The sequence below is a fragment of the Patiria miniata genome, unplaced genomic scaffold (assembly GCF_015706575.1).
Source record: "Patiria miniata isolate m_02_andy unplaced genomic scaffold, ASM1570657v1 HiC_scaffold_29, whole genome shotgun sequence".
NCBI classification, from domain to species: domain Eukaryota; kingdom Metazoa; phylum Echinodermata; class Asteroidea; order Valvatida; family Asterinidae; genus Patiria; species Patiria miniata.
In genome coordinates this window covers 26832121-26842272 of record NW_024037068.1, presented here as the reverse complement: position 1 = coordinate 26842272, position 10152 = coordinate 26832121, and the positions used below count along the sequence as shown (strand labels likewise).

Here is a 10152-nt window from a genome sequence, read left to right as displayed (position 1 = left end):
GACAAAAAGGAAGGAGGAGGCCCTTTTTTTTTTTTTTTTTTTTTCAAAATGGCCGCCCGACACATTTTTCAAGACAACGCGGCCGGGCTATTTTTCAAGATGGTTACCAGCTTTTTTCAAAATGGCCGCCACTTGGACTCATTGACTATTTCCACAGCTTTATACACGGTATAAAAGTCTAAAAATACGATTTCTTTCGTCAGAGATCGTTAAAATTTATCAATTTTTGTCTTTTAAAAAAAAAAAAAAAAAAAAAAAAAGGAGGCGGCCTCTAAAAAGGAAGCGGGCGGGGACGCTAAACATGTTTTTTTTTTTTACTTCGCCTAAATGTTTAATACCAGGTTTTCTAATCACATAAATAATAACACACAATCCCATTTGAAAAGAATACAGAATACATATAGTAGCAGGTCTGTAAATTCTTGAATTAATAAACATACTGCATTCTATGACTGAAGTGGGAAGAATTCAGTGTACACTCATGTACATTTTTGTACATGTATAGGTTGATAATATTATGTTACACCCATTTCCTAGACAGTAAAAAATGGTCACTTCACTTGTATTGTGTGACACTGTGTTGTGCTGTAAACAGTTCATATAGATTTGCACCCTGTAGCTGGATGAATTCAGGGCATTAATTATTGCCCAGTCCCTCCATTTAGATGTGGGAATTCTCTTATACAGTCATCCTGTAAATAGTCCTCAGAGGATTAATGAATAACTGTTGGAGATTACTGGTTAACTGTTGACAGTTAGCTTTTTTGGATAGCTCCATGGTTAACCACAAGGTTCCCACTGTGTTTATTTGTGTGGGGTCAGTCAGGTCATTGCACTCTGCTGTCTGCTTGCCTTTCAGGTCATGAGGTTACTGTTCACTGACCACAGGACCCTGTGATAGGGCCTATACTCTGGTACATGTACAGTATGTAGCTCGTGCACATGTGTGTACATGTACAGTACATGTACATTATACCTGTATGCTAACTACCAGTACATGTATGTATGTATACCACATTGCTGAATTTCAGTTTGTGATATGAATATTTAATATGCATTGTTATTTGTTGACCCGGTACATATGTATGTCTAAAGTGACCTGACCATTTGATGAGGTTCCTAGCTCTTTACCAGTCATGCCTATTTCTACATGCAACTGCAGTCATTTATTGTGCAAGTTTTGTTTGGGGCTTTGTCAATGTCCTCGTGTTTCACCTTGTAAACATTTGTAGGTGACCAGACTTGACCCAATTAATGATGTGGGTCATCTCCAGCCACAACGCTGATGTACAAATGTATGTAATCCATGATGCATGAGATAGTTAAGTTCCTGAAAAAATATTAACACATGTGCAAGTGATACACGGGTAGGTTGAGAAATGCTGAAAATGAAAACAAATGTGCATTATTTGTTTTGTGTACATGTACATGGAATTAATTATTTTGAGTACATCATTGGCTAACATAGCGGTAGTGACTGAGAAAATAAAGTTGATGGCTCATTTGGAGTGCAGTGTAAAATACAAAAGATGAGGGTGATGGGGACTTTCAAACTTTCTAAAACATATATAAAAAAGGCTCTTGATATTAATTTTCTGAGATGGTTCTATATATTATGATGCTTTACATCAGCTAATGTAGTATTTAATTCCAAACTAAAGAAGGAAAAACATTCTGATTTTTGCAGCTGATGAAACAAGTTCTTTTTATTTTCAGGTTAATCCTATAATCAACAGGGCGTTCTTAATTGTTTTGTTTGGTTTTAACCACATTGCAATCAGTCTGTAAATGCAAAAATGCAATGCACATTTTTAATCTCAGGTTTATTGTTAAAATTCACTTGTTTTATATGTTGAGACAGGGTTGTTTGTAAGAGTCTCAAACAGTATTTCTCTCTATCGTGCAACAAAATAAGTGAAATATGATCAGTTTTGCTTGTTCAAGTTCAAATTCTAGTTAGAAGGCATGAGGGCCAAAGTTTTCAAAAAGTTAATGCATTTGATGTTGTTGAAAGAGATGTTGTTATTATGGCCAGTTGTGTAATTTGTAAATCAAGAACGGATTACACTCAATAAACATTGTGTTATTTCTTACCAGTGCTGTTGCAGGTAAAGGGCATTTTTTCATGTTTACAAATTTATGTTTTAAAACAGTTAAGATTGTTATAACTTGTTATTGCTGTTCAATAAATTTACACACACAAGTTAAAGATAAGTGTTTTTACTGTCATGACTGTCTGGTGTCTTCTTCCTTATTTAAGATTGTTAAGATTGTTATAACTTGTTATTGCTGTTCAATAAATTTACACACACAAGTTAAAGATAAGTGTTTTTACTGTCATGACTGTCTGGTGTCTTCTTCCTTATTTAAAGTTATGTAAAGTAGAACACCACATAACAAGGTCCTTGGGACTTAACAAATTACCTTGTTATAGTTTTATTATCAGTAATGGAAAACACAGAAAAAAGAAGAAAAACAGACTTAGGGCCTAACATTTTCCTTGTTATAAGCAGGATGTTGTATAAACAGTGCTCTTCTTATCAGGGTACAACTGTATACATGTACATGTACACATGTACATTGCAGAAAATTTAATGAGGTATTTTGTGACTGTCTTTTCTCTTAAAAATTGGGCCTTTTTTTCTGACATAAATTATGTCACACGAATAATTCCCAGTTTCTGCCACACCCATAATTGCAGACACAAAGATGCAGAGAATTTCAATGGCAATAAAGGGAAATTGCAGGAAAACCGCCCTGTGCTGACATAGCGTGTGCTGTTTATTAATGCAAACTGTAGTCATGGTTACTGCCCATTATAGGTGCAGTTGCCATGGTGATTAATCATAGCAATGAAGTTTCCGTATATTATTACTTATACAATGTAAGCGGGTGACTTATAATTACCCCTAAAGGAAAAAGATATTAATTTTCATATACATGTACATATCTATTTTCGGGCGTTATTTGTATAACACCACAATAGTTCGTCTTGATGGGCTAAAACGTGACCACTCCGAGGAAAGCATTTTAATCTACCTGTACATACTGGAAACAGAAGGAAAAATATTGAACCATTCAGTCATTTTAATGTTATTACTGAACACATTTAGTTATAGCTCAGTTTTGACTTGCTTATAATAGGCCTACGACATATACAGAATCGATTCATTGAACATCAGTAAAAATGCTGATAGTGTTAACTGAAAGCGGTGTTAATTATGAAAACATTGTTAATATTTAACCTTTTCTGTAGATAATGGTGCTTATATTTTCCGGTGTTGTTGATAGACCTATGGTACATGTGTATTAAGCTGTCGATAGTGATAATGCTGTTTGATGGTATACATGTACGTGTATCTATAGACATGTACATGTACATGTTATGTATCTCTAAATTATAACAATCCTTTCAGTACTCCATCTTTTAACCTTTTTTTACATGTATAATGATTTAACTTGTCTGGTTTGAATTCATTTTGAAAATATCAGCTATGTGTATATCGCTTTGACCAGTTGTGGCAAGATTTTTTTGTGAGTTCATTTGGTATTAGTATTTGGTCAGTCATTTACTCCCTTCAAACTAAAATGTTTTTTTTTCTTTCTACAATTAAATGTGTTGTTTTTGATGAACAATACATTAGGGCTTATACATGTATGGGTACACTCAGTCATAAAAAAAAACCTTTAAACGAAAAATGACATGCATGTACCATTTACATTGGTAAACATGTGGGTTTTTTAATCTCCGTCAACGGATTGTCTTGATTTCTATTTTCCAATGACTCATGGTTCATGTGTTTTTAAAGTACATGTTGGCGTTCCGCTGTAAATCTTGGTTTGGTTTCAGAATGATGAAAGAGGAAACTGAATCTCGAAAAGGCATTTGAACATTGATAGGGCAATACTGCATACATGTATGTGCTAAAAATAAGCTACATTAAAGCCAGTTTGTTGTTGTGCTCAGTGGAAATCTCTCTGCTTTTATAGTGTTCCAGATTTTGAAACCGATTAATTTACAGAATTGAAAGACCACCAGAATTACATTAAAAGAAAATGTTAGGCCTTTTGCGTGCTACTTCACTGAAGGAGCATGGTCAGTTATCCAGATTTTACAGGGACATAAAACCGAACATACAACCTCAGACTTAGAGAATGTGGTCAGCATGTGACCCACAAGGGTATCAGCAGTTGCCCAACACTGTGAAAAATAATTATGTGCAAAAAATGCTTCAGAGAAATATATTTCATTATGGACATATTTTTAGTTTGGGGGATTATATTTTCTGATGCACAACAACTCTGTTTAGATGAAAACAAATTAGTCATCAGTGGTTGTCGGGCAACTGGCTACACAAACGGCCTACATATGCTGCAGTAAAGTGTTGCAAGTCATTGTTCTTCATTGCAGCTTTATGCTATCCCTCACTGCTCACAGAGGCTGTACCAAGCCAAAGGTCTGTGTGTTTATGCATAATTTATATAAACAACGCCCAGTCTGGGAGCCAAAAGGGACTTTCCCCAGCATGAGGTTATCCAATGACATCATGCCCTGGACTGGTTCCGGCCCCACAAACCGCAGTGAATAGAGGGACCGGGAACCAGTGGCATTGTACCTAGGAAAGGTCAAGGGGGAAGTTTATTATAGCTGCACTTGTATTATGCATGAATAGTATGACTGTGTTTGGTAGCCAGGATAATTTTGTTCGCCCGCGCTACGTGTATGTGCTACATGTATATGTTTGGGTTCTTGGCAGAATGCCAAATCACCATGGCGTCTGTGGTTTATATGCAGTGAACGCATACAGGACCACCTACATTGCAGATGCATTATGTGCGCCATAAATCTTTTCATCAACAAGGATATATTGTAAAAAAAATAACCTTAGAAAAATTCAACAAAAGCAAAAATAAATACAGAGTGGTTATTATTTGGATTCATTTTTGAAAATGAGGAAGTTATTGCAATTTTTCCCCCGAAAATAAAACTAGGAAATAATACTGCGATATGAAACATATCATTGTCTCAAAATATTTTATGGGTTTTTCCAAGCTATAGACCTAGTCTTCAAGCATCTTTACTCTCATTTTCATTTTCTAAAAGAAAAAGGATCATATTTTCTTTGTGTTCTATATGATCAAACCTGTACTTTGGAAGGATTTGTTCCCCTGATCGAGAACATTTAACATGCCAATTAGGCACTACTGCTTCTCATTTTGAATTGTCTTGCTCTTTTTTATGATATGACTTGTTCATGATCAATATTAAATAACATGACCGGTTCAGACTATACAAATCAGCATTTCCTTTCATTTTACTCATTTAAAAATATTTATACAACACTAGATTTATAAGTCGCATCCCAGCTTTGTATCACATCCAAATGTAATTTAGTTTTTTTTATCTACAGGGTGAACAAAAATGCAACCCTTAAACAGTTGCCTTTTTATAGACAAACGGATTGGTGAATTTTTATGTTTTGGGTACGGTATCAGATTAAAGCTGATGCTTTTCTTCTTTTAAATAGTGAAACAATCAAGAAAATAGTACTTTAAGAGTAACTTCGTGTAAATACCTCATACAAGTGTCCACGCTCAAAAAATCGAATTTTTAAAAACTTTGTGGGATGAAAGGACTTTGGGAGCAAGTAACCAAAATAGACTTTTTAAACTTTTATTTTGCCCGTTGCCATGGTTACCGGCCATTATGTGTTTTGGCCATTTTTCGGCAATTTTGAGGCTGTAATTTATAAGCACCAATACATTTAGATTGCTTGCCATGTAACAATGGATGCACCACAGAAGTGTGGCCATGTTGACTGCTGATGACAGTTTGGAAGAGACTCAAAATGTCATGCTGATTACGAAATTATGATTTTGGAGGGCATAGCAGCACCCATAACGGTACTATATTCGACTTTATATGTGCTTGATCTGACCATATTTACACATTCAATTCAATCAATCAATATAGAGGCCATTTTGAGTTTTCACTAGAGTGATAGTTGTTTTAAAGTACATGTATTTTAATATAAAAATACGAGTTATTTGCTCTCGTAATCGCCATATCACTTCTCTGTATTGAAAATAATAAAATAAATGCAATTACAGTGTAAAAAAAAAAATTAGCATTATGTACATATGTACCATGTACATGTATCCACATTACACCCCCCCCCCCATGCGCTTTCCAGATATTCCAAACCGCTCCCACGTTGACAAAAAAATAGTGAAACCTAGTACATGTACATAGTGTATGTAAAAAAGTGGACTTTCCGCAAGGCAATTAACATGTAACCTTAACAATAATACATATTCTGTACGATTCTTTGGGAGGGGAGGGTTAGTTACTCATAATGAACACTGGAGAAGGAAGGGAAATTATTCTGAGTGCCCTGGCAAGTGTCATTTTGGAGGGATAAAAATGGGGTTAAAAATGCAATTTTGCTAGTTGTAAAAACATGCTGTATTATAGGGTCTAAAAATAGTATAATTTTTTTCTTGTAAGGGTAAGGATGATACTTTGTCCTGATATAGTTACTTTTGTGACATTACTTTGCAGTTTGGCTTGATGACGTTTGAAAATAATGCAAACAATTAATTTTTGCAGCCTCAAAATTGCTTACTTACTCCCAAAGTCCTTTCATCCCACAAAGTATAAAAAAATTCGATTTTTTTTGAGCGTGGACACTTACATGTATATGAAGTATTTACACGAAATGACTCTTAAGTTGCTGAGAAATGCCAATTATGTAACAGTAGTCATTTTTTTCTCCTGTACACCAAAAAAATACCACAGTATACAAATATAACATGGTTTGAGGGTGGACAGTCGATATTCGCTCCCCGAGGTATTGGAAGTTGACAAACTACAGTAGTTCCCGAGGCGAAGCCGAGGGAACTAGTTTGTCAACTTCCAGTACCGAGGGGAGCTAATATCAACTGTCCACCCGAAATAAACCATGTTATATTTTGTTTTACTATACCTCATACATATTCAGTTGCCGAATTTTGTTTTATTATTATGCACCTAAAACAAAATTCGGGGAAACTTGTACAGCTCACCAAAAGATTCAACTTCAATTACTAGTTCGGTTCGTTTGCAATATAATACAGTTACTACAGTTGTACATGTAAATACAGTTGTTTGCAATGTGTACAACTTTCTTTTGTACAGGAGACATCTTTACACGGTCTATACATTTTCTCCAGTACGGCATCATTGAGCTCTGGAAATTAACGCGAACCGCGCAACCATGCATCTCTCCTGTGCGATGTTCGCGCGTGCGTACTGCACCCGTGCGACAGTATCTCGATTGCTCTGTAGAACGCATGCGTAGTAGACTGTCGCACGGGTAACCCATGCGACAGTCTACTACTCATGCGTATTAACAATGTGCGTGAATCCTCTCGCGCGCGTTTGGTAAACAGCAAGAATAACATCTGGCACGTGATGGTGAATTGACCAGTGAACGTTCGGCTCTCGATCATGAATATGTATGAGGTATAGTAATAAGGGATTTTCACTATACCAATTTGTGCATGTCCGAATCCTTACAAACAACACGGCACATATTATGACAAGAGCAAGGGCTTCAATGGCTTCTCAAAAGTGGGAGGGGGAACATACATGTACCTTGATGAGCACTAATGTGAGCGCGAAGCCCTAATGGCGTGGGTTTCGGGGTTCGGGGCCCGTTTAAGGGCCCAATTTTTTTTTGGGGGGGGGGGGATTCTAGACGCTATGTGGTGCAATCTGAGGCAATTTCTGACTACTAAAACCAATTTTGTTTTAGCAAAATATCATCTCTTAAACATCATTTTCGAGTTTGGAGTCATTGAATCAGCTATTCTGAGCTACAAAATCATTATAAAAAATTAATAGGGTACAAATTTTATTCCCCACCAATTGACGCCTGGGTCACAGGAGTACAAAAGAATTTGACGGAAATACCTATTACATGGAGCTTTGCATGTTTGCTTTAACACACCAGTGTTATTAACATCATAATTATATCTGTATTGCATGAACTTACAGTCCCCACAACACCTCCTCCAGAACCAACACAACCAACAGGTACTGATGGCAAGCCCATAACAGGTAAATAAAAGAAACACACATCACATAACCACTCATAACTATCATTTTGCATAGGCATTGGAAGCAGAATGGAGCCATATTGGACAGTTTTTGATGTTACTCTTTAGTAACAAGCAGAGGCATTTAATTGGGGGAAATAAATAACCCATACGAGTGTGTAAGGAACGAGTGAGGCATTCGCAACCCTTTGTTTTTTGTGTGAGAAGAAGTATAGGCCTAATCCTCCCATGTTGCCGTTTTAGTCTTTCTGGAATTCAAGATGAGTATAATTATCTTGCATTATAGCAAGTTCAGCTTCCAGTGTCTATGCATCTACATTGAATGTGCTTCCATTGCGTACATACCTACATGTATGTTCCCCAATACCGATTTTCCCCAAAATCCTTACCCTATAACCCTAACCCTAACCCTCGCCCTTATCCTAAGGATTTTGGGGAACATTGGTATTGGGGAACATAGTGTAGACCACCTTCCATTATCATCTTGTGCAATCACATACCGTAGCCCCTATAGGCCAACTCCATACGGTTACACCTCTATGTTCCGACACCCCTATGTTCCGACTGCACATATTCCTATTCCTAACCTTAACCCTAACCCTAACCCTAACCCTAGCCCTAACTGGGAGTAACACAACCTAGGTTGTCGGAACATAGGGGTGTCGGAACATAGAGCAGTCACCCTCCATACTAGTTTCACATCTGTAAAGTTGCATAATGGGTTTTTATTTTCCCGTCCCCCACCGATTGACGCCTGGGTCACAGGAGTACAAATGAATTTGATGGACATTTTATTTTGCACCAGAACAGGTATCTCATCTTTTTGAGTCCTATTTTAAACCTTTTACAGCATCATAAATATACATGTATCAAAATATTCAAGACATGCTATTCAAAAGTGAATAATTGCACAGTAGGCTTACAGTACAATGTTCACTGTTTTAAAGTATTTGTGTACCGGATGGAAAATTACTACTTTTACGTAATTGGCATTTTCTCAGCAACCCAAAGTGCTTTTTTCATGATTGTTTTTTTTCTCAGTATTTGATACCCAATGTGATACCGAAAACATAAAAATCCACCAATCTCTTTTTTTTAAGGCATATGCTTGAGGGTTGCATTTTTTGGGTCACCCTGTATATAGGCCCTAACAATAAACATCTTGTTGGTATGTTTAAAGTGGTTTTTAAATGTTATTAGGCCTATATCTCAACATTTTAAACTTGTCATTTTTTGACTTAGGTAATGCACATAAATAAGATAGACTGGATCAATGGTTGCACAAGAATTTACATCTAAATTTGTACTTCAAGGCATTTATTTTTTACAATGTAACTTCCCAGAAGTATGTGGGTCATTCCATCGGGTTGGGAAGCAGTGCATGTTACATCCATATATTTGGTTATAAATTTCAAATATAGCAGAAACAATACCTCAAGTGTGGATGTAACAGTGTAAAAATCACTCAATGGTAGTGTGACATTTGGGTTTTACACCGTGTTAATGTTACGTCCACACAACCAAGCTATCATTTCTGCTCCATTTGATACCTGACTACCAAAACAAAAGCTTTACTCTTTGTGTTGCATGTATAGTAAGAAGTACGCAAAGTGAATTTGGGTAATGTTTCGCAGAAATTTAAAAAACAGGTACAAATGTCATATTTGGACGTAACACTGACACTGTGTCAATGTTACGTCCAAACTAACATTTTTTGCTCATATTTTTGGCAAAATACATCGAAATGATTTCAACCTTTCTGCAGTAGTGAAACATCCAACAACAAATATTATGTAGAGTAACTGCTAGCAAGGCATTCATGCTTTTCATAATATGGTCATATGTCACACTTTGTTCTCCAACCCAAAAGACCCACGCACCAAAGTTTATAATTATTTTACCTACAAAAAAAATATCTTTATCATGTCACCAGGCCTAACACTAGGCTATTGCAAGAAGCTCACGACTCCAATAATGATCTCACCATGAATGGAATCACATGCAATGCGTCTAAAAAGATTATTTATGATATGCCCATTTCCCATGAAAATG

At 36.2% G+C, this 10152-nt stretch overlaps 1 long non-coding RNA gene across 1 annotated transcript; it reads left to right on the top strand.

Annotated features, from left to right (window-relative positions):
* Positions 1-522: 522 nt before the first annotated feature.
* Positions 523-7139, top strand: LOC119736216. The gene is made up of 3 exons (XR_005272289.1): positions 523-894; positions 1822-1828; positions 7126-7139. It is a non-coding gene; the product is annotated as an uncharacterized LOC119736216 (long non-coding RNA).
* The last annotated feature ends 3013 nt before the right edge of the window (positions 7140-10152 follow it).